We start from the raw sequence: 25,708 nt of genomic DNA on the forward strand, positions 1-25,708 counted from the left end.
TTGCCTAGTGAAAGAGTAAGTGGGACATGAACAGGTTATTAGAATGAAGGGGTTGAGCATTTTAAAATTTCATCTATTCATACTACTTTACTCCTTGATCATGTTACTGTGTCATCAGTACACAGTAAACAGACAAACACTCACAGGGTTTTGTCTTTGCCTGCAGGGTACTTATAGCCTATTGAAGTCTCAACCTTGTGAGCAATCACAAGCAGGTATTAAAGAAGAAGATGCCCAGAAAGCAGCATCTCTCTGGGCATCCAGTGTCCACAAAGGTGAACAGCAGAGCACGGGGGGAGGACCCCAATGTCCACAAGGGTGAGTCAGTGGGGCTTCTCAGAAGAGGCAGGGGTAGAATAGCAGTTAGCCAGGTAGACAAGAAAAGGCTGGGACTTCCGGGTAGGAAGAGGATAATGTGCATATCATTTGAAGGGATGCAAAAGTGGTTCTGCATTGCCTGAGTGTAAAGTGTGACTGGAGAGAGAAGAATGCCATGTTAGATGAAGGCTACTCACTCTGCCTCCCCTTCCTGATGGAAGGGTGGATGATGGAGGACCTCTGTATAGTATGCAGCCTTCAGTAAATTTGGTATGAAAACCAAAAAAAGGTAAAACTATTGAAAGGTGCCTTCAAAGACTGTCTCTACATGAAGAAGTGGCAGCCTGTCTTACAAATCTATTTCAAATTTTTCTTTTGCTAATTCTTTCAGGATGCGTTTTCCCATGAAAACACTGTCTATACAGGGTGGTTAAATTCTCCAAGACATCCCACAAAAGACTTTTAAAACCAGAATGAACCAGAATCCTCGTATAATTTTATCTATATCACTATTTAAATTGTCTTTTTGTGGGATAATCTAGAAATCAACCATTTATAACACTGCCCATAGAAAATCAGATTTCACTTCCTCAAAGTAGAGAAACATGCCAGAACACCAGATTACTCTTTTCCTCATACTTGCCCTGCGGTTGTAAGGGAGAAAGGAAAGGCAGTGCTTCAGAAAATACTTCTCTCTATGGTTTAGTATAGGCTCAAACATAGGACGTTAAAATGTTAACGCACATAAGTCGGGAAGACCATTCGGTTGAATTAGGAGTTTGACAGCATATAGGGAGTGAATAACATTATTGTCTCTCTTATAAAACAGTGAATGTTTAAAAGCTGAAGAGTTGACCAGTGCTGAGATTGAAACTACTTGAAACATTTTACTCTTTCCGTAGGAATAAGCTGTGTTACTACGTTTGTTTTTCTACGTTTCTACTACGTTTCTACTACGTACGTTTCTACTACGTTTGTGTTTACTACGTTTGTTTAAGAGTTCCTGGAATAATATTTCATTCCCCCCTCTCCCCTTCCTCCCCACCATACGGACATATCCAAATATGGAAATGAAGAAAGAAACAACAACAAATGGAAAATCAAGCAAAACAAAAGCTCAAAGCTTCCATTTTATTTTCTCCTTTAAAAATAAGCTTGAATGTATCTGACATTCATTTAATATCAAAAACAAACCCATCCAGAGAAGAAAACTTTTTTTTTTTTTTAATTTATTTATTTATTTTTTTGCTGTACGCGGGCCTCTCACTGTTGTGGCCTCTCCCGCTGCGGAGCACAGGCTCCAGACGCGCAGGCTCAGCGGCCATGGCTCACGGGCCCAGCCGCTCCGCGGCATGTGGGATCTTCCCGGACCGGGGCACGAACCCGCGTCCCCTGCATCGGCAGGCGGACTCCCAAGCACCGCGCCACCAGGGAAGCCCAAGAAAACTTTTTAATATGTTTATGATTTCAACTCAGTCCTTGGCTCTGTTTGACCGCCCACCAGGCAGTTTTCCTGGCTATATTACATTAATGCCTGTTAACAAGAAATGATTCGTATCTCTTCTCATCACACCCCCAACCCTGTTATCCTTTGGTTTTACAAAGAAAAACTTGTTTTGAAATAAAATCATTGGAAATGCCTGGGTGAAATTTAAATTAAGGGTTCAGAGGAAGATAATCCTTTCACTAGATGGCTCACATTAGTGATTTCAACCTGAAAAGAGTTTGAATAATTGTAGGGTTGTGCAATTTTAAATCTGTGCCCTGCGTGGGTATGCTTTCAAAAGGCCCTGGACCACCTCTGTCCTTCCAACTAATTGGTGAATTGAGTGAAAATTATTACCTTAGGGTGAATAAGTGTGGAAAACAGTACAAGCAATCACTAAAACAAACACATAGCAGAATTTTTCAAAATACAATTATATTCAAGTAAAATTTATCAGTAACCAGCTATATATAAAGTCCTGTGCTAGGTGTTTCAAGGATTACAAAGATGTTCCTTGCTTCAGCGACACGTGGAACTAAGGAAATGTAAGACATATACATGTAAACTGTATGCTAGATATTTTTCTACTCATTGATAAAAGTGGAGGGGATATATTAATAGAAGAACATAGACCCTAGCCTCAAGGAGCTCAAACGTGATAACACGAAGATAGTGTAATAGGAGACACATGCTTTAAGAGCTGCCCCTACTATATTCGCAGAGGCCTCTGTATTTTTCCTTCATGGTCCTTATCAATTTGCATTATGTCTCTGTGTATTTATTTGAGTCCTGTCTGTCTCTCCCATTAGAATGTCAGGTCCCCAAGAGCAGGGTCAATATCTGTTTTGTTCACAGCTCCAGTCTCAGCACTTAGCCCAGGGCCTGGCACTTAACAGACATGCAATAAATATTTACTATATAAATTGATGAATCAGCAAACGAATGAATGAATTGAATTGCTAGCTTATAGTAAAACTGCATTTTGGGGCGGGTGGGTGAAATATTGGGGTGTAGCACCAAATAAGCCATCGAGGACTTAGATGTCTCTGATTTGGTTAACTGCAGAGAGGTAGTGTCATTAAATGACTGCAAGGACTCTGACTGAACTCGATTTCTGTCTGTTAGAGAAGTTGGAAATAGACGAATGGGGGCTGAAATGGAGTATGCTCTTCAGTCCCTCACACCAGATAGGACACACTCTGATGAGAGGAGGCAGGGAGGGTAATTACAATCACTCAGTCTAATCAGAATCCATCATGAGACCAAAATTTATCAGGATTTACTTAAACAAAATTATTCCTGAGGCACAGACTAGTTCTGAGATTGGACATATGTCAGGAACAGCCAGGAAGGAAGACAGGAAGGAGAAAAATTGGGAAGTATAGGACAGGGTATTTAGGACACATTTCTGAAAGAGGTGTTCCAACCTGTCCCCTGTCAAGGACAATCCAATTTAAATCCAATCCAACTTAAATCTGTGTTGCAGATGCCCCCTGCTGGACATGGTAAATTGTGAGCATCAGTGAAAAAGAGCAGATCTGTTCCAGGCTGCTGCCTTCTGAAGAAATACCACAAACCTTGTTTCTACAGGAGCAAAAAGGACATGCCTTTTCTTGGCTCCCAAAAGTGTGATAAATACCCATTAAAGATAAATAAAAGTTCCTAAAACACTTGTTAGCAACAAGATTCCACAGCTGGAGAGTACTACAGCCGGATCTGAAAAGCAGAGGAAGAAATGACCTTTCTAAGTTCTTTCAGCCAAGATCTGAGTCACGTAGACAGAACCCCAGCAGATGCTCATGGAGAGAAGGGAGCCCAGAGGACTTATGTCCACTGTGCTGGACCCATCTAGAGAGATTCATTTGGTTCAAGAGTGGAAAACCTTCTTGTTGACTGCTCATTGAAAACTTGAGATCAATGGAGTTTGTTACTGATAGATGGCTCATGAGACACAGGGGTGATCTTGAAAACCCTTAGTAGAGTATAAGGAAACATCTGTGGAAAATCAGGTCAATTCTAGAACTGAAATTCTCAACTCCCCAGGATCCTCCATGCATGGCCCCTTAAAATCAAGATTGACTCTCAAGTGCAGGGGGAAGCCCCTCCAGGGTCATTTTGGTGGAGAAAGAATGTATGAGTTTGGCATCTACCATTTTCCTGAATTAACCTTCTTCTACTTGAACTAAAGAAAGTCCACCCATTGCTTATGTTTTAGCAGAAAATGAAAAAGTAGTTTACTAATGCAATGTGATACCATGTTAAAGTCTGTATTTTTTTATCTGACACATATTAATATATGATACATTATGGAAAATGACTCTAGGTTAGTTAATATGAAATACTCCTCAGTGGTCCAAATGATAGAAAGATGAAGAAAATGCTAAAGAATATACGGTATTATTATTATTCATGCATTAGGATATAACGCCAGAAATGACAGCTCTGTTTCCAAACACAATTGAATCATTCCCTGGTAGAGCTTTAGGTTTTCACTTATATTAATCATTAATTAAATAACAAGCCATGTCAAACTGTAAGATGGCTGAAAAAAATGGAATTGATGAGGACTTCCCTGGTGGTGCAGTGGTTAAGAATCCACCTGCCAGTGCAGGGGACACAGGTTCGATCCTTGGGCCAGGAAGATAGCACATGTCACGGAGTGACTAAGCCCGTGCGCCACAACTACTGAGCCTGCGCTCTAGAGCCCATGAGCCACAACTACTGAGCCCACGTGCCACAACTACTGAAGCCCGCGTGCCTAGAGCCCATGCTCCACAACAAGAGAAGCCACCGCAATGAGAAGCCCGCATACCGCAACGAAGAGTAGCCCCCACTCGCTGCAACTAGAGAAAACTGCATACAGCAATGAAGATCCAATGCAGCCAAAAATAAAAATAAATTCATTTTAAAAAAATGGAATTGACAATGTCAGTTGTGTCAAATGTGTGCATAGAAGTCACTTTTGTCTATTATAACCTTCCAACACAGTATTTTCTAACCTCTTCTTTCAGTAAGTTCTCTTAATGATAGCTATTTTCATTATGTTCAAGCTCTTACATCAACTACCCCAGGTTGGTTCATCACCAGGGCCCCTCACAGGCAACCTGCTGTAAGACTAAGGATTCCGTCTACAAGTTTACTGACTTGGTTTCATAGGATCACAGTTGAGATAGAAAAGACTGGCCTCAATAGCTTCTCCTCTTGCTCACTTATTTTTTCAACAAATTAAAAGTATGTTTATTAAATGCTTGCCATGTGCCGTAGACTATTACAGGTTTTGAAATCCCCAGTGAAACAAAAAGACAAGATCCTCTCATGGAGTTTATATTTCAGTTGGGCAAGACAAACACAAAATAAGGAATCCAAACAATGAAATGAAAAATTTCAGCTGCTTGTAATTGCTACAGTGTGACACTGGGTAAGCGTTAGCTTCTGCTACTTGCTCTAATCACAGTGGCAGTCAGCAGGCTTGTGAAAAAGGCCCCACTCCAGAGGTGGCTGCTGTTAAGTGCCTCAGCTGTCTTTATAGAGAGCAATACCAGTTGCTTTGTCAATTAGCAGAGCACGTTAGAAGTGAGTTTTTACATGTAGGTTTGTTCAATAGGGAATGGGCTCTCTCCAGTCATAATAATGATATTCAAGTCATTTGTGCTAGAGACACTATTGTGCAAACTCACACCCACTCCATAGAAAGGTTGTAAGAATGTAAATAGTTCTTTACTCTCAGAGATGGCACCTGTGGCTCGATCCCTAAGTAGTCCTATATCTAGGCCTTGATACAGATTTCTTTTTGCCTGATACCAGCTACAAAGGTATTAGAATCCAACCTCAGAATATTATCGTCAGAGTAAAATTTTCCTACACGTTATAGTCAGAGCACAAAGAATTGTGCCTTTATTGAGATTACAGAGCCAGTTGTATAAATATTTTGCGCCAACTTGTTAGTAACTATCTGCCTAAGTAAGTACAGAACAATTGGGTTTCATTATATATATGGTGGTCTTGCTTTCACTAGCTGGTAGTGAAGTTGTGGAGAAATAACTAACCATCCATCACCCACCACTAACCATTAATAACTACAGTTATCTACCAAAAAGAACCTAAGAGTTGGATATGAATAAATTGGTTTAGGCTAGTTTTCAATAGCCACTTACAATCTATGGGACCTTATGCAAGCTATATAACGTCTCTTGGTCTCAGTTCTGTCATTTGTAAAATGAAGATACAATTAGTTCCTGCTGTAAAAAGTTTCCGGGTGAAGTGCATGAGATGATGCATGTAAAAGTTAGCCCGGTGTCTGGCACGTAAATAGCATGTCATACATGGTCACCATCATCATCATATTTACTTATTTAATACTATCTTATACCACTTGGTGTTACAGTTTGTAGCAGTTTCCCTTAACATCTGGTGTATTAATATTTGATTGTATTACGCTCATTTTCTCTCACTTGGTTGAGTGAATTATATGCCTTAAACAGTACTTGCCTGGCGAAAAGCCAGAAGCAATTTCTGGTGACTCTGTACGGGGGAAGATAGGAGGAAAACTACATGTTAAAAGCCAGGAAGGTACTGGGCTGCAAAGCAATGACGAAAAAAGAAAACGAGGCCCTGACTCACTTAGAAGCAGTGGGGAAAATTCTATCTTCGCAGCATCTTTATTTGCTCCCTGTCAGTCAAATGCAGACTGGATGTAGGCAGGTTAATAGAGCCTGTCCCTACCTGATGATGTATCCTCTTCCTCCATCACCTGGGGGAGAAACACACTCTGTCTCCCCACATCCCTGATATTTCCAAGTGTCGAAGACCATGTGAGGTCACTGGACCTTCATTTTAATCACAAGATCCCTGAATCTAGGTGCAAGCATGCCAGCTGTGGGCAAGAGTTCACTCCTCATGGCACACAGGCAGAAAACAGGTGGCCTGTAGCAACTCTTAAAAGTAATAATAGGGCTTCCCTGGTGGCGCAGTGGTTGAGAGTCCGCCTGCCGATGCAGGGGACACGGGTTCGTGCCCTGGTCCGGGAAGATCCCACATGATGCGGAGCGGCTGGGCCCGTGAGCCATGGCCGTTGAGCCTGCGCGTCTGAAGCCTGTGCTCCGCAACAGGAGAAGCCACAACGGTGAGAGGCCCACGTACCGCAAAAAAAAAAAAAAAAAAAAGAAAAAGAAAAAGTAATAATAATAACATATAAAATATTAAGGTATTGAGGTGTTAATTCATGTTTTCCTCTACTTATAGTTTTTCTTCTGACTTTCAAGAAGGTAGCTAGGCATTTGTGCTTTCTTACCTCTGAGGGAGTTGTGTTGTGAGGCCGAAAGCAGGTATTGATGGAAGATGGTATCCCATTTCTGGCCTTTGTTTTCCAAGACCCTAAACTCACTGGGGAGATATGCTGGCTTCGTCCGAAAGAGAAGGATTGCTTTTGATGAGTGAGTGGTAAAGGAAGAGGCAGAAAAAACAGAGAGGGAAAATAGGGAATCCCTACGACAAGGTCAGAAGACTGTGGTTTAGGGTTCTCTAACTAATTGACACCCCACTCTCCCCTGTCACACACACCTTTGTGGGACTCCAGGGAGGTGGGAGGATCACAGAGGGGGATAGTTATATGCTGCCCATAATGAGACTTTGCCCTTAGCCCCAGAGCTCCCAGCTTCACCCAAGCTGATACCCAGACCCAAGCAAGAGTTCCTGGAATGACTTTAAGGCACTGTGATCCTTCAAACAAGAAAGATATAAATAATGATATATCTATTTAAAAATTGTTCAAAAGCCAGCCACCTCTAAGAGTGAAAAAGCCCTCACACACACACAAAAAAAACGGGAGGATTCAGGAGAACTTACTAACCGTATGGTGATAAAAACATGGAAATAGTGAACTAACTGCGGCCAACTTTCCATTGCTGAAGAAAATTCATCAAGAAAAGACAAAACCAGCTGTTTTGAATAACAGCTAAGTCATATGACATCTGGATCTGTCCAGATGATTTCCTAAGATACTTTCCAGATCTTGAGTCCATTATTATAGTCACAAGCAGCATGCTGGATTGTGTTCAATCTCTCCCCGACCTTGGCAGAGAAAATTCCAACTCCTAAGTGTGGCAAAACTCCCATCTCAGGTTATATAACTGGAAGAGTTTGCAAAGCAAGTAGGATTCGGGTCAAAGAGGCTGTTCCCAGAGAGAACGTGAAGTGAAACATTGAGGTATTCCCCAGAGAATGTAGCTAATGCCAAAACTAAGCAATTTTTCCTAAAAGGCAATAGACAGTATAGCACAGTGGTTAAGGGCATGAATGTTGAAGTCAAAGTAACCAGATTTATCTTACTACATGTGTGACTTTTGGCAAATTTCTAAGCCTCAGTTTTCTCATCTGTAAATTGGAGATGATAATGGTACCTACCTCAAAAGTTTCTTATGATGATGAAATTAGTTATTATATGTGAAGCACTTACAGTAATGCCTAGCACATTGACAATGCACTCTATAAATGACAGGGTGTATTATTTACTATTATTATTATTATTAATTATTATGATCTTACAGAAAACCCTGTGCCAATGAAGGAACATTTACACACAAAAAAGCCCATAACATATTATGTAACAGTAGGAAGGAAATTTAGGAAAGAAACAGTAAACATGGTAACATTGCCCTTAACTAAACCCTATTTTCAGCTCAGTCACTAATTTGCTTGGTGATCTTAAGAAAGTTCTTTGAGTTCTCTTGTCTTCAGTGAAAAATAAGAAAAGAGAGAGAGGAAGGAAAGATGGAAGGAAGGAAGGAAGGAAGGAAGGAAGGAAGGAAGGGAGGGAGGGAGGAAGGAAGGAAACAACTTTAGTGAGAAAAGCTCTAATATCTTCTCTAGCTATTATAAACTAAGACTTCAAGATCATCACAGTCCACATCTCGAGAAAATAAATGAGAAAGCGAGGACCTGAGCTGTGAAACGACTTGTAAATAGTACCACAGATTCCTTTTCTATTCCGTCCCCCTTCCCAACATCCCATGTTTATCTGTAATTACAATATTCTCCTTCCCATAATTTATAAACTCTCTGATTCACATTAAACTGTTTGTCTTCTTCATTCCCTGTAGATACTCTATCACAAATGTTGTTCTTTCTTCCTAGAAAATTCTTCTAAATGTGCCTTTTCCTCTCCATATCTAAATTTAGCATCTTTCTCCAGGCCTGAGTTACTAGGACATCCCACCTTACCATTTCCTTCTTCCTACTTGAATACATCCTGCACTCACTACCAGAGTACAAACACTTTCCTACTCGCTTGTAATGGCTTTCTATTTACCATGAAGTTTCTCAAACTTTAATATATACCCCAATCACCAGAAGGTCTGGTTAAAACACAGATTTCTCAGCCCCATCCCAGAGTTTCTCATTCAAGAGGTCAGAAGCGGGACCGGAGAATTTATATCTCTGGTCCCAGGACCACACTTCTGAGAACTGCTGATCAACTGATTCAGTTTCAAACATCACTTTCTTGCTTCCAAAGTCCTCCACTTCTAAGCTTATTTCCCTTGGCTCCCCATAACTACTTGTATACCTAGTCCCATTGGCTTCCTCCTTAACCTGCCTCCTGACTGCCACCCATATGACAATTAAAACTATTCTAATGCTCTAGGACCAGAACAATCTCACTTTTTTTCCTGAAACCTCTGTAACTGCAAAAGCCTAGAGTGCTTTCTCTCTCCTCTAACATAAGATCCTCTGTTTTGTGATCATATTTAATGGACCTTACAGAGCTTTTAGTTTGCCCTACCCTTATTTTAAAAGTAGAAAAATTGAGGTTTGTGTAAATTAAAATATTTTTCGAAGATCTCATACGATGTTATTCTTAGATTTCTAGTAAGTTGCAGAGCAAGGGATAGAATGCTTTCCTTCTGCTGAAGTTACGGACAGCACATTTTCACCCAATTACTCTACTTTCTTGTGAATGCGTGTCTAAGAGTTCCACGTGTATGTACTCCCAGTGAGATAACAAGCCCATTGAGGGTGGGTGCCATATTTTACTTCTTTGATCTCCCAGAGAATCTAGAAAATAACTTTAAAGTTGCTTTAACTCCTAGGATGGTATAGAGGATAAAAGTACAGTTCTATACTGCTTTCGTTTATATTCCAACTCTTACTTACTAGTGGAGTGACTTTGGGCAAGTTACTTAAATTCTAAGCTTCCAATTGTCTATGTAAAATAGTGACAATATAGTTCCTACCTCACATATATATTATGGAGCTAAATACGTTAAGGCATTAAAGTGTTTAGAAGAGCAATTAGCACACAGTAAATATTCCCTAAAAGTTACCTATTATTATTACTCTTCTACTGTATTTGTCCTACTATCCTATCACAGCATCTTGCATATGGGTGTTGGGTAATGTTTATTGAATAAATAGAATAGAATAGAACTCAACAAAGATCTTTTTGACTGACATGCGAGATAAGCTCCTTTCAGAAAGTCTCCACTTTAAAATAATGCAACTAACTCTGAAAGCATAGAGGATATACATTTCTGGACAGCACTCCTACAGAGAGACAAAGAAAGCAAATTTGGAGACCTCTGCTGCTGCCTAGCTCAGCTCAGAGTTACATTATAATATCACCAGCCTTGTGCTGCTATTTTAAAATGAAAAAAAAAAAAGTATTGTTTTTCCCAAGCACTGGCTACTCCCTACTCAAGGATTCCCATGGAAATTGAGATAATTCCCATGCTTTTATGGCCTGTCTCTTACACAGTCATCACTCAGAGTAGGTTATTAGGAGTAAGGAAAGAGACAGTGGAGGAACAAGACAGACAGGGTAGAAGTCTTTTTTTCCCTTTGACCTTAAATTCTGTGTCTTATTCAAAATATTGTTGGCAGGATTTCTGGACTTTCTGTAATTCAGTTTGGAAGCCAGATAATGAACAGTGGGAAACTGGTCTTCAAGTTGAGGAAGACAGAAATTTGTGGTTTATTTTGAGCTCCAAAGGTGGAGAGGTCAGAAGGCATTCCCATGAGAGCCTCTCTGAACACTGGTGTGACCCATAGCCTTTGAACATCTCCATCTCATTTGTGTTAAATTATAAAGAAGGACCTTCTAGAATGAAGTTTCTAGTTGTACATGGACTCTAGTTGTTTTATATCTTATAAAAGCAGGAAATAAAGGTGGTAATAAAGGGTATCGGAAAAGAGGGAAAGAAAGAGTAGTAAAGTAAAATTTACCTAAACCTTAATCAACGTGAACATATATTACATCACTTAATAAAACTACAGTTCCCAAAACTTAACGTGTCCGCTGGCAATGAATTTATATAATAGATACAAGTTCGTTGCCTTGAATAATCAGAACACTTGGTCAACATTTATCTTTGCCAAATTATTATGTGTTGAGCAAAATAACGACATAACGGTGAAGAATAAGAGGACCTTTACTTGTCTGAAGTACAGAATTATATTTCAAACCATTTCTTCTCTCCCTCCCTTAACATAATGTAACAATACCTTATTATTCTCAAGATTTCTATTTGCAATAATTATCTGTTTATTGCTTCATAAATTCACTTATCCATTCACTTATCAGACTCTAATAGCGCAACCACTGTTTGTCAGGCACTGTACCAGATAGTATGGGGCGTGCTTTACAAAATTAATAAGAGATTGTTCCAGACCTCAAGTAGTTCCCATTTTATAAAGAAGATATATATACAGTTGTCACTCAGTATACTCAGAAGATTGGTTCCAGGACCCCTACTCCCCACAGATATAAAAATCTGCAAATGCTCAAACATTTTATTTTCATATAAAATGGTGTAGTACTTGCATATAACCTGCACACATCCTCCTATGTACTTTAAATCATCTCTAGATTACGTATACTACCTAATACAATATGCATGCCATGTAAATAGTTGTAAATACAATGTAAATGCTATCAAAATTGTTGCCAGCACTTAGCAGATCCACGTTTTGCTTTTTGGAGCTTTCTTGATTTTTTTCCGCATGCCTTTGATCCCTGGTTGGTTGAATCTGCAGAACCCCCAGGGATGACGGGCCAACTACATACATAGTTTTCTTTGGATGCAGCTATGACAGATAGAATGAGTCCCAAGTTTGAAATTGGCACCCCAGAACTCAGGCATGTGGAGTGTATTGTCTGACCTTGGGCTGGATATTTAACTTATCTGTGCTTCTTTATCGGTAAAATAGTAATGTTGAAAACATCTACCTTGCAGGGTTAGACTAAGAATTAAATTAGATAATGTCAAATACCTAACCAAAGTTGAATCTGAGGGAAGTTGGTTAAGAAGTGATAAGAAATACAGGGACGATGAAAAAATTCTGTGAGAGTTCAAGGGATGCATTGTTAGCTTCTCCATGAAGGAGAAAAGAGAAGGCTTCTCGGAAGGGTTGAGATTTGGGGATGTATGATTTGGTTGGAATCCTGTGTGCGCAGGGAGGAGAGGGTATTGGTTGGATCCCAAAGCAGCTGCTCTCTTCCTGTCTTTCTCCCAGCTCCCCAGGGATCCTTCCAAAAGTTTAATATGGAAGTCCCCATCTTCCTAATATGTTTTCTAAAAATTCCAAAGATGCTTTCAAGGTCCATGCATATGTCACAGGTCAATGCATATGTCATTGCATTCCATGCAATGCTGGAAACTTCTCTCCAGCATTCTTATAGCATTCTCTCATGTTTCTCCCAATGAGCAATGAATTCTGACCTGTGGCACTCACACATCAAGGCTTGGTGAACAGGGATTCTTCCAATTGTGTGCTTATTGGGATAGGAGTTACTAAGTTAGAAGTCTGGGTTCTGGGTGGGACAGGGTCCAAGAACCAAGCAGATGGTCACCTAGCTGCTGTGCTGCAAGAAAGATGCAAAGCAGCTGTCTTTGAACTGAGCTCTCTCCTCTAGATTGAACACATAGCAATCTTAGACAAATGCAAATGTAACTTTATGTATTGCAGATGCAAATCACAGCTGATAGGAGACCGTCAGCTATAAAATGGAACAAGAGAAAAAAGACCTGAGAATTTGGGGAAGCAGGCCCAGAGAGTGTGCTAGGGACATCCCACAGAAAAAAGAAGGAAAGAATAATGCCTTCTATAGGGCAAGTATCTAGTTAACCCTTTGAGGTGTAGCCTGCACCTGAGAAATTTTCAATTAAGATGACAGAAGAATGGTCTGCAGAGCATAGAAACAGGCATAGAAGGAGAGGGGGAGCGAGTCACATGACAGAAGTTTCATTCTCATGTCTCCCTCGGTGGTAGGCTAAATAATAACTCCCCAAGATGTCCGCATTCTAATCCCTGGGACATGTGGATATGTTGCCTTATGTGGCAAAAGGAATTTTGCAGATGTGATAAAGTTAAGGCTCTTTAGGTAGAGAGATTATTCTGGATTATCTGGGTGGGCCCAGTGTAATCACAAGGGTCCTTGTAAGGGGAAGGCAAGAGGGTCAGAGTCTGAAAGCAATGTGTCCATGGAAGCAGACTGAGAGAGATTGGAAGAAGCTACACTGCCGGCTTTGAAGGTCAAGGATGGAACCATGAGACAAGGAATGTAGCTGTCTTCCAGATGTCAGACCAAGCAAGAAAATGACTCCTTCCCTAGACCCACCAGAAAGAATGTAGCCCTAGGACCCATTTTAGACTTCTACTTTCCGGAACTATATGAGAATAAATATGCATTGTTTTAAGCCATTAAGCTTCTGGCAGTTGTTAGAGCAGCAACAGGAACCAAATATATCCTCTCTTAGCTTCTGTTTTTCAGACTTGATTCACTACAGAAAATAGACTTAAGGCAGTCAGACGGTCTTCTCATCCCCATTCTACTTTTCTATTTTCAGTTAACAGCTAATCTCAATTCTTTTCACCTTTACTGAATGGTCTATATTTCAGCTTTAGCTTTCTGAATTTCCTCCCTAGACCAGCTATTCTTTTCTAATCTTTCTCCTTCTCTCCTAGCCCCAGGAGCTCAAACCAGACACAGCATTCTATAGGCTTCGGTTTCATGGTATAGCTAGCTAGGAGTTATTCCCTAGAGTCCTGCATTTTGCAGTTCCAGTTGGGTTTTTTTTTTTGAAATCAAATTAATTTAGTGACTATAAAACTATCAGGAAAGTCAGGATAAGGTGTTCTGACTTGACATTATCTAAGAATTCCTAAAGGAGAAGACCTGAGTTCAGAGGAAAAAACTCATTACCTACTCCAAAAAGAATATCCCCTCTAGGCTACCAAATTCTGTCAATAGTCCATTTATTCCATCAACACCCAGGCTCAGAGGGGTTATCTGTGATCCCCCTTCTCTCCTGCTTCCTGTCACCTATTTTTCTCATTTGCTTTCTAATGTTCCACGCAATGGGCCCTTCCATTTGAGTCCCACTTCTATATGTCCTGTTTAGCTCTGTAGGGAGATGAAGGTAGTTTAGGATGCTTTCCAGTTCCCTGCTCTGGCCCGATTCTGAGACATGGCTGCAAGGGTATCCCAACATGAAAATAACTAAGAAACATCACACACTTAGAAAAAGTACATGTTCCCCAGCTAACTAAATGGTTTACTCAACCCATATAATGCATAACCCTATTTAGTGTTTATAACAACCCTGAGGGAGGTATAAATGTATTCCCATCTTGCAGATGGGAAAACTGAGTCACAGAGAAATTAGGTGATTTGCCCAAAAATCATCCAGTAAATGACAGTGGTAGGAGTCACACCCAATCTCACTTCAGCTCCTGAGCTCTTAATTACTAGGCAACACCTCTCTCATGTGTTCAGATGTTGTAATTGGCAGTTGTAGGCATCTGGTAAATAGAAATTTTGTTCCAAATCATTTTTTTTCTTAAAGACTACTGTTTGTTTCCTAATCAAAACCTTTTGAAAGATGGTGTCTATGGAAGAATAAATATCTTAAAAGTGAAGACACAAAATTCATAAATTAATGTTCATCAGATAAAATAAAATGAAGGTGATATGGAAATCCAGAGACCTTGAATTATCTCCAACTCTAACCAGCTATGTGGTCTTGGACAAGTCACCAAACAGTTTGGACATATTTTCTCATTTATAAGAGAAGGAATTTGTCTGTGACACTGATCCTGTTCTCATTCTGTGATTCTAAGCTGGTCACCTTAGAGAAGGGGAAAAAAAAATCACATCCCATCTCAAGGGGCAGAATCTATGATTTCGAGTCACCAGACCTTTATCGTGTGTATGTGTGTGATCAGAATTGTGCTATAGGTACTCAATTCTACACTGTCACAATTGTCAATTGTCTTTGCTAATCTTGTCTTTTTCATGCTCTTAAACTGGTATCCATTTAATAAAATATTAAAATAAGTAGCTAATGAGAGTTACATATTCCTTTCCCTCAGCTGCAGTCCAGCCATCTGCACTCACATTTCCGCATAATTGCAAACATCAAGGCCCTGTCTGAACCAGGAAGGGAGACAAAGGTTAAGTTATTCTTAGAGGATCTGGAAGATAAATGTTAGAGGGCAATTAAAAAATTTTTAAAGGCTTTTTGAACTATCAAATTACAATTTTGAGAAAATCTCAACTTACAGAAAGTTATTTTCTTCACTGTTGCCTGCTAAAGGAAAAGTGTAAAATTCAACCTGTGAAGGGAGGAAAAAAATCCCCACTGACCTACATTCATCTATATGAAAAAAAATTGCTTCCTCCTAGCCAGCTCAGACACTTTCAAGCTGTCTGTGTGAATCTCTGATTTCAACAAACAGTCCATCTTTTTTCCAAGTCATAAAAAATGTCAGGTGTGTGTGTGTGTGTACATGTGCACATGCATGCGTGTGTGTGTGTTCAAGTGACATACTGTTTTAGACTTGGGGGATTCAGAAACAAAGTCCAATACTCTGAAGGCTTGTTATTCAGAAAGCACCAGACCTTAGATAGGGGGCTCTCCTGGGAAAGTCTTCAGTGTGACCTGCACTGTTGACCTTATCCTAAAGTGCACAGGTCATTCAGTCCCATGTTCCTGTAGACCCAGGTATCTCTTGTAAACTATTACTTAAAATGTTACCAAAATACAACAAACTACCTTGTTAATGAGACATCTTGATTCTTTCTAAACTTCCTGAATCCCCACAGACAAGTGCCTCATCAAGAAACAGATGGTTTGCACAAAAAAATATCAAAAAGTAGTAGCTTGACAAAAACAGCTCCACGCACTTCAGTACCAATAATGAGCACTTACACAGAAGAGCACTTCACATGTTTTTCAGGTATTTTACTTCATATCTTCCTCAGACTCTAATATGATAGTTCCCACAACTTTCTAGAATGTAAAATTTAGGAATCTGAGTGACATTTTGTCCAGATGGGTTAGGAATTGTCTTGAGAAGTGTCTGGGGAAGCAGTTGGAAAAGAGAAAGGAAAGCATGTAGAATACAGAATAATGGTCTTAGCCTTATTTGCTATTTGTGAAGCCAGCTGATTATCAAGTACCTACTGTCCAAAGTGTTCAAAGACTGCTTAGCTGAATCTTTTCAACCCTGAAATATTTCCTTTTTGAAGGAGAAAAAAAATGTCAGGGCAAGGTATTTTATCTCAGCATGGCAACTGAATAGAATGCTTTGCAAAGAAATACCTTGCCTGGACTTTCCAGGAGAACGATGGTCAGGGTGAGTAAGCTCGAAGTCGCGTGTGCATTAGTTGGGTTGGTGGTGCATATATCCTATGATTTAGGCTGGCCACATCTACAGATTTTCTAGGAAAGACCCAATTTCTAATGCCTGGTCTAGAGGCAGGCTATATGTCCTCATTCTAGTCGGAAATTGCAGTCACTGTGCATATTTGTGTCTGACATGGATTCATGGAGTCAGAGGCAGTCTTCATGCCACTTGAAGAATTGTCTATACTCCAGTATCTACTCAACTGGTAGATGAAAATTGGCTAATTATGTAAAAGCCTAGAAACCCCAATTCACCCTTCTTATTCCAGCCTCAAGGATGGAAACTCTTTCACTGTTAAGTTGATGGATGAGTCTCCTTCTGGGCAGCATTCAGAAGGGCATGAGCGGACCACAGTTTCCACTGACTGAAGAAACACGGGACCTAGTGTGAAAGCAGTCAAGGCGGGCACTGCACACCCAAGGTGAGGCGTGTCTGTGTCCTTATTTCACTTTTCCTCCCTGCCCTCAAGGAAGTTATACTCTTGAGATAAGAGAGAACTAAATTAACTGTAAACAAAATACAGTGACCCTTGAACAACAGGGGTTTGACCGGCACAGGTCCACTTTTATGTGGATTTTTTCAATAGTAAATACTACAGTACTACACCATTCAGCAGATGCAGAACCATGGATACGAAGGAGCCAGTGGATTTTCCATTCCAAGGAGGGTTGGTCCCCCAACGCCCCGAGTTGTTCAAGGGTCAATTGCACAAGAATCATAGACTGTTATAATCCATGATCTTTGAACCTAATTCACCCTCGAATTTTACAAGAAACTGAAACCATCTGTTCCTTTCATGGAATTTGCCAAAATAAAAAGAGTCACCTTCCACTACTTATAAATATATGTTTTTCACAAACTGGGAGTTTATTCTGAATTTCATACAAGCATTTTTAAGACATATAGGGTACTGAATTTAGTCCATTGAGATCCTAAGTGACTGGAAGAATATTTCACACTTTTAATCACTGCTTACAAGCTACATCCAGAAGTTAGTTTCTGGGCCTTCCTGTAGGACTTGGGAAGAGCTGGAAAATTAAAATAAAAATACAATCTTTCTTCAGAGTACATGGTGTCCAAATCGAGAACAATGAAGTAGTGGAGCTAAAAGGAGTGAAGAGGATCATATAATTCATTTCTCACCTTTTACAAATACAGTAATGAGGCCTGGGGAGGGAACTGACTCATAACTCACCCTCTGCTATTTAGTGGAAGCCAAGTTTACAGCTCAGGACCCTGGATTCCCCACCCACATGTTACATAGCCTTTTATACTTAAATCTAAAAATTCTGTGTTCTACAAATAAATTGCAAGGAAAAAAGATATAAAAGACCGGAAGCCCATTGATTAGGAAAGATATAAGAGGCTCTGGACCAATTGCAGTGTGTGACCCTGGGGTTTATGTGGTATTGGTGCCTGGGGTGGTGAGTTGGGGTTACTCTTTCAGTTTTTTTGTGTTTTTTTTTTTTTTTTTTTGCGATACGCGGGCCTCTCACTGTTATGGCCTCTTCCGTTGCGGAGCACAGCCTCCGGACGCGCAGGCTCAGCGGCCATGGCTCACGGGCCCAGCCGCTCCGCGGCATGTGGGATCTTCCCGGACCAGGGCACGAACCCGTGTCCCCTGCATTGGCAGGCGGACTCTCAACCACTGCGCCACCAGGGAAGCCCTACTCTTTCAGTTTTAAAAGAGTAGGGTGGTTGCATGTGAATCTGTTCAACAGTGCCTCAGGGAAGACGGCTTAGTCTCCTCACTGTTGTGAAGTAAAAAAGCAGAAAAAGGATCTGTGCCCCAGCGGCTTCCAGCTCCAGGCATGGTGTGCGCTGCACACAGTAGGATCTTACTAAACATGATTTGATGTGGAGGAGCCGGTGGTTCTGCAATCACTTAAGGGATGTGAAAGGTGGGTGAAAGGGCACTGGAGACAAACCCCTCAGGTCATCTTGTTTATGAACCGTGGATGCCTCACCGCACTCTACCAAGCAGCTCCAAATTAAGACGGCTAAAGTGCCCCCACCAGATAGAAGGCACTGGTCTCTCAGTCTTTCTGGGACCTTAAAATGCTTTTGCAATAAGTGCTTTTCCATAACTAGAGCCCAATTAATTGTAGAAAGAAGTAGAAATTGCATCTTTGGGACTGGTTATGTTCTTATCAGTCTAATAATAAAATTTAACAGTAGTCCAAAAAAAAAAAACAAAAAACTGTGTGACCCTCATTTGGACCCTGAGGGGTCAAACAATCCAACTGCAAAAAGGTCATTGAGGATATTCGGATGCTTACTGACTATTTAAGGATATTAAAGAATTGTTAATCTTTCAGTATAATCGTGGTTTTTAATGTCTTTTAATGTTTTGTAAAGAGCTTTTAAACGGGATACTTGCTGAAAGAATTATGGGCAAAATCGTAAAAATACTGTATTATTATACAAACTCATCATCATTATTATTTTTTTAATGAGGCTATGATGAGGAAGGAGGAAAAGAAATAAGCTTTATGAAAAGCCGTGGCTCAGGGTTTCCACCGCCTCTCCCACCACCTCTGCTGCCTCAGAACCTGCCGCCGCTGCAGCTGCTGCCGCCGCCTCCTTCTCTGGCCTCTCCGCCACCTCCACAGGACCCAGGCCCTCTGTCCTTGAGAGGAAGCCGTATTCGGTCTCCCTCGCGGGCCCGGGGCGCAGCCATGACAGACAGCGGGGGAGGTGGAGGCACCGGCATGGTGGGTGGCGGCCCCACCCACCCGGCCTCACTGCCTCCTGGAGACCCGCAGCTCATAGCGCTCATCCTGGAGCAGCTCAAGAGCCGGGGCCTGATTGACAGATTTCGCCGGGACTGCCTGGCCGACGTGGACACCAAGCCAGCTTACCAAAACCTGAGGCAGAATGTGGATAATTTTGTGTCAACACATCTGGAGAAGCAGGAATGGAATCCTACGATGAACAAAAACCAGTTGCGAAATGGTCTGAGGCAGAGTGTGGTATAGTCAGGGATGTTGGAAGCTGGAGTGGACAGAATTATTTACCAGATGGTGGATCCCAAGCGAAACCACATCTTCAGGCCACAGACAGAACGAGCAATTCATGAGTTCCTGGCAGCCCAGAGAAGAGAAGCTGTGCCAGCACCCCCTGCAGAGCCTGAAAGCCAGGACCCTCCAGCCCCATCCCAGGATGCTTCCTAAGAATAGACCTGACACATTTTGGAAGCTCCATTGAATTAATGGTGAAGAATTGGATTCAGTTACATAAGAGTACAACTTCAGAACGAAGACAGGCCAAGGTCATCACTGACTTCAAGATGCAACGTTGACTGTGAGGCGGTGCCCAGATAAATTAGGGAGCAAGTGGGCCAGTAGGAGAGTTGACCATGTGGGCCCCCATATTGTGCTGCCATCTGGCCAGCCTGTCCAAGGGGATGACCCCCAGTAGACACTACAGATATATTAAGAAACACTACCTCAACTCGGGGTTGTCCTGAAACGAACCTTTGTACTTGAACTTAGAAACTGTGTGTGAATTTTAGGGTTTGTGCGTGGGGATAAGCAAAAGCTATAATGAAGGAACATAACCAGTCCCAAAGATGCAATTTCAAAGAATGACACTAAAGGTTCGCCAGGAGTAAGCACTGGACAATGCTTATTTGATACTCTTTCTCAGAGTTGTACAAGTCATTAGCAGCAAATAGCTTTAAGATCTTTGTGACCCTCTTGTGCATGACTCTTCGTATCTTCCATTTCCTCTCCCCTATAAGGTGTCAAAACATGGGACCTTAGAATGCATGAGAAAATGTAGACTTAGATGTACGGAAAAAACATTGCAGGCTCTCTGTCCAAGGCTTCTTCCTATCCTACAAGGGCTAGTGAGTCTTGGGTGTGTTTATTTTATTCTCATGTTTGTGTTTTTTAGAAGGTGAATAATTAGTAAGTGGCTTAAGTTTTGTAATTAAATCATTTGATACTCTGGGAAAAAAAAAAGCCGTGGCACATAACTGAAATTTAAATGTTGTTTTTCTGACTACCTATAAAGATGGAAAGAAGGATGGAAGGAAATTAAGTATTTATAAGGGTCTGCCTACTAAAAACTAGTTACCTTATATACATTATTTCATTTATTTTTTATAGCATCACTCCCCAACAAGATAAATATCCTCATTTATGGATAAGGAAGGAAAGCCAGAGAGGTTTAGTTTCTGGAGTTTATACAACTAAGGAAGTAATAGAGGTGCAGTTACCACCTCCATGTTTTTTTCACTCCACCACATTGCTGATGTTAAGGTAGGGGATAGACTGTGAACTTACATCCTTCCTTACTCTGGGTTTTCTTTAATATCCCTAAAATGTGTAACCTTAGGAGTTACTTTCTCAGTGAAAAACAATCAGGCTTTCACTGTCTTTATCCTCTGGGTGACTCAGCCTTTAAAATAGGGGGCAGGTTTAATGTTATCTGAGACTCCATTCGAATGAACTTTAAAGGAAGAAAGAGATAGGAACCTGTTATCTTCTGGCCTCCAGCCATATTCTGGTTCCTGTTACTAATGATTGATCCTGACTGAACTAATTAAAGTTTAGTTCCTTTGCTTTCTGGCCAGCAGGACAGACAAAAGCCATTAACACACAACCCCAGAAATATAAACTCCCTCCCTAGATAGCATCTATCCCATAATAGTGTGTAGTCCTTGTTAAAGAAGGAGAAACAAATTAGATAACCTTTCAGGTTAGCTTTCCAAACTTAAGATTCTGGGATCTAAAAGCGTTTTGAATTGATATCTGGTGTTTCAACGTAGCTCAGAGTAAATGAAAGAAAAAATAGGAAGAGGCAACAGAATACAGAATGTAATTCATTAAAGAAGCTGGGACAGTACTGCGTGAGAAATAGCCAAAGTGATATAATGTCATGAGGTTCATCTTGCATTAGAAGCAAAAAAAGACTCACCTCTTTAACTAGGTTTTCCTGATGAAATTATAGAAAAGCTTTCTTCCTCTCCCAGTCTCTTCCACTCTGCCCCCCCGCAAACAGGAAGCCCTCTTTATTTTACAACATACACTCTTTATCCTATTGTAGCATAAAAAAGTCATTGCTCTTGTCCTTCTCAATCCCTTTGGAAGCAGAGAAAGCACCAGGACAACCTGGAAGCAGGTCTGTCTCCACTTGCTATAATAAATATTTGTGCATTCTTTTGACAAAGTATTTAAGTGCCTACTACGTGTCAAGTACAGATTGTCTTTTTAGTAATTGAAGTCTTTAGACAAAAGGGGGGAAAATCTTCTTCATGAACAGGTCTTTTCAATCCTCACAGTTGGTGTGGATGGGCACTGGACAAGTTCCAAGGAAACAGTATGCAGGACGAGGTGCATGGGAGGTTAACTGTAGCTGGAAATCCAAAGTTCCCTCCTTGCTTGCATGAGAGAGACAATACAGACTGCACAAAGATGTCATAACATCAATCCCCTCTCACCTCCCAGCCTTTGCACATGCAGACGTGCCCCTTGGCCTGGGATGACTTCCTTCTCTTTCCTCTTCCTCTCTGGACCTGACCAACTCCTCAGTCCTTTCAGGCTTAGTTCATAAACCTTAGGCATCATCCCCTGTGACTTCTTAGTTTTCCATAGCTACCCAAAGCTCTATGAGCTCCCCACCTATTCCCCCCACTTTTGTGCTTCTTGGCACTTGGTGCATTTATTCCTCTACAGTGGATCTCAACACAGAGGGCTACTTTCTTCTTATTTATCTCCTTACGTGGACTGAAATTTCCCTGAGAGTTCTTTCACCCTTATGCTTAAGGCAAGTATGGAGGTTGGAAAGGCAATCCAGAGGAACAATAGAAATTGTTTTGTCAGTAAGAATTGAAACAAAGTTTTTCTTAGGAACATCCCCTTGCTATTTTATTAAATAGCTTCCTTAAGATTGCAGGGTTTCACTGAAATATTTGCAATTATGTCACAAGACTCTCTATCAGCAATAGCAAGCTTCAAATTCATACTTGTTCCCAGAAAGCATGATCCCAAACTCTACTATCTCTTTAGGCTTCTTTGATGATCCTGTGTCCGTTCTGATTCATTTATCACTTATTCACGTTCATTGCTACAGTCTTTAATTCACTAGGTGCTTATCTTTTCTCTATAATTGGTCCAAGGTTGTGCTCATGCCTTTGGAAAAAGCTGTATTTACTTAATCCTGTGGACTCAGGAGCCTTGACCCACTCTGTTTGTTGCTTCTGTGTGGCTTGACAACCTTACAAGATTAGTTGATTATGTACTTTTCTACTCTAAATTATCCATACTTAGACCCACATAAATTGAAGAAGATGGGGAAAAATTGAATGTTTAGTAAAATGATAATAAACAACAAAACAAAACATCACTTTCCCCATTTACTTTCTGTAGCTCCTGAAATTCCCAGCATTGCCACACACTTGAGGTGGCCAGAAGCCCCTGTGTGAACTATGGATTAAACACATTCCACAACTAGCAGCCTTTATAATCTTAAACAGAAATCAGATGTAGGTCAGATATCTATAGAAGAGTTTGTGACACTTAATTATTAACAGCCCAGGGAAAATTCTTTGTCCGTAGCTGTCTTCATTACTCCTTTACTCCCCTTTTTTAGTTTATTAGAGACTGTAAATTTGGTATCAGGAGTGGTCAACCCCGATGGACAAAAACAATAAAAATTACACTGGTTGCTTTATATAATGGTGACAGCTTTAGGGGAATCACAATGATAATACTCTTTGTTTCAGAAGACTTCCATCTTTTTCCAAAGAGCAATATTTACTTTAAAAATTAAACTTGTTCAGAGAAATTCAAGACACTTAAAATAAAATGAATTTTTTAAAAGAAGCCTAAAATTCATAGCGGAAAATCACTGGTAAAAATAAGACTTTCAATTGACTCAACTCTTTCCTTTTCCATTGACTCTAAGATTCCCACCCATACAGCACAGGTTTCAATAGGCTAGAAGGTAAAAATTGTGGGGTGGGGGCCATTTATTGCCCAAATATTTGGATTATTGGTCTCTTTAAATATATAAAAAATGTGAGGTCAACTTTGAGTTTTAATGAGCAATAGTCTTAAAAATATAAATAAATAGTAAAACAATAGTTTCTACAAATACGTCAAAGTTGACTCTGGCTTAATGCTTCCGTAAACATTGAGAAAGGACTATTTTCCAAAGCTCCTCTTACATGAAGTAAATGTTGCTTTCTTGGAAGTCAGATTCTCACTGAGTAGATTGCTTCTGCCACAGCCATGATTTCAACACAGGGTTGAATTCTTGACGATTTTCATTAATTGGCTCCCAAACTTTTAGAGAGAAATAAATTAGGAAAAATTTTCCTTTACTTGCATCTCTCGCTAGTCACTGAAACCAGGTGTATTTCACTTTATTTAAACTATGTTGTGATTAGAAAGGATGTTAGAGAACAGCTAATCCAACATTCATTTACTAAATAAGAAAATAAAATGCCAGGACAGTGAAATCACTTGCTCATGGACACAAATTAGTTAATGAGAAAACTAAGTCTGTTCTTTACTCTGTAACCAGTATTCTTTCCACTATGAATAGAGCCAAGGAAGGCAGGTTTGGAAGGATTTATTCAAGTATCATTTTTCCCTTAGAGTGGACAGTTTTAGGTTCTTTCCATGAGAGTGTGCTAACAGCTCCCTAGCTCTACAATTCCACTTCTCCAAATCACTCATTACAGTTATTGGAAATATGACTATATTTGCAATGGTAACAGATCATGAAAAAAAATGTAATAGGACACAATAATCACAGGATTCTACCATATGCCTTAAAAGTTTCAGGCAATCTATGCAAAAAAGCTTGCTCCTTGGTCAGTCTATAATATACTGTGTGAACATTAGTTATATCCTGGAGCAGAAGAATTTACTGTGAATTAAAAGATTTGTAAAGTGAATCAATAGCAATGTTGGTAGTGAATTAGTGAATCAGATATGAAACAGTTATAGGAATCAATGAAAGAAATGTGCACTCCATGTGCCTCAGTAAACATTATGCATATTTACAAAAACAAATCGGGCAATATTAGTAACAATGCCAAACTTTCAACAAATATTTATTGCTTTTTCACTAAATGCCAAGCAGTGGGTCATAGGATCACAAAATGACTGGCAGACCGACGTTAACAATCATTCTGAGGCAATAGTTCACTAATTAACAAGGTTAAGATTTACCCATTACATGAAAGTACATGATTTCAAACAATAAGTGGGCTAAAGACATGTGTTAAAATTGTTGTAAAAGTCAAATCTGCAATTCTCAGAGTTGTAAAAATGGAAATGGAAAAAATTATGCATCGTCATGTTCAAGGAATTGCCTTTCACCCCTGTATTCCCCCTGTTTCTCAGGCTTTCTCTAGGGGGAAAGATAGGCTGATAAACAGTACCCGGCACTGAAACCTGTCTTCCCCCCTGAGGATGGTCCAATGGCCAATATTGCCCACCTAGTTACAATCTAGTCCTAGTCTAGTTACTTAAGTCCTACTTTACTTTTTTAAAAAATATACACATCTTTCAAAAATAATCTGTGCTTTTTTTTTTTTTTTTTTTAATCTGTGCTTTTGACAGCACAAAGTGAGAGAGGTCTTTATTTCCGGTCACTAGACAGTATTGTTGGAGACAAATTCCTTTGCTAGGATGTTATCTCTTTAAAAATTATTTTGAGATTATTTCTAGGGTCGAAGTCATCAAAAAGAAAACCTGAACTTGTAAGAGACAGAAGTACAGATCCATTGAACAACACAACCTTCTTAGGCAAACATTGACAGTGCCTTTAGGGATGAAGTTAGGCTGTACGAGGATCACCTTTATTTCCTTTAAATAACGTAGGATCAAACAAAATTTAATCAAATTCATTCTTAAGAACTAAGAAGAGGAGAAATATCCCTAATTCTCTGCATCAGGTAGGATTTCTGGGTTAAATTTTCTAACAAGTCAGATATTTGTTCTCCTCCTGTTTACTTAGTCTAGATACTTAGGATTCCCTCCAGAACATTGTCCAGTCTGAAGACAACCACAGAGCCTCAAAGATGCTCCTCTGTATCTAAAGAACAATGATAGCTAATAAATAATCTCTATGTCCCAAGGGCTGTCTTCCGTCCAGCAATCCAGCCCCTTCCATCTGATGGTATCCAGATACAAAGAACAATGAGAAGTCCTCTCTGCCTCATTGCAAATCTCGGTCTTCCTTTCTTATTCCATGTACATTAAT

The 25,708-nt window shown here is 40.2% G+C and overlaps 1 protein-coding gene across 1 annotated transcript in view; it reads right to left on the bottom strand.

The window, feature by feature from the left end:
* The window catches only part of RGS5 (regulator of G protein signaling 5), a 53,084-nt gene that overhangs the window by 26,692 nt on the left and 684 nt on the right, over positions 1-25,708 (bottom strand). The window lies entirely within an intron of this gene.

Source organism: Stenella coeruleoalba (genome assembly GCF_951394435.1).
Source record: "Stenella coeruleoalba genome assembly, chromosome: 1".
In the NCBI taxonomy this organism is placed as follows: domain Eukaryota; kingdom Metazoa; phylum Chordata; class Mammalia; order Artiodactyla; family Delphinidae; genus Stenella; species Stenella coeruleoalba.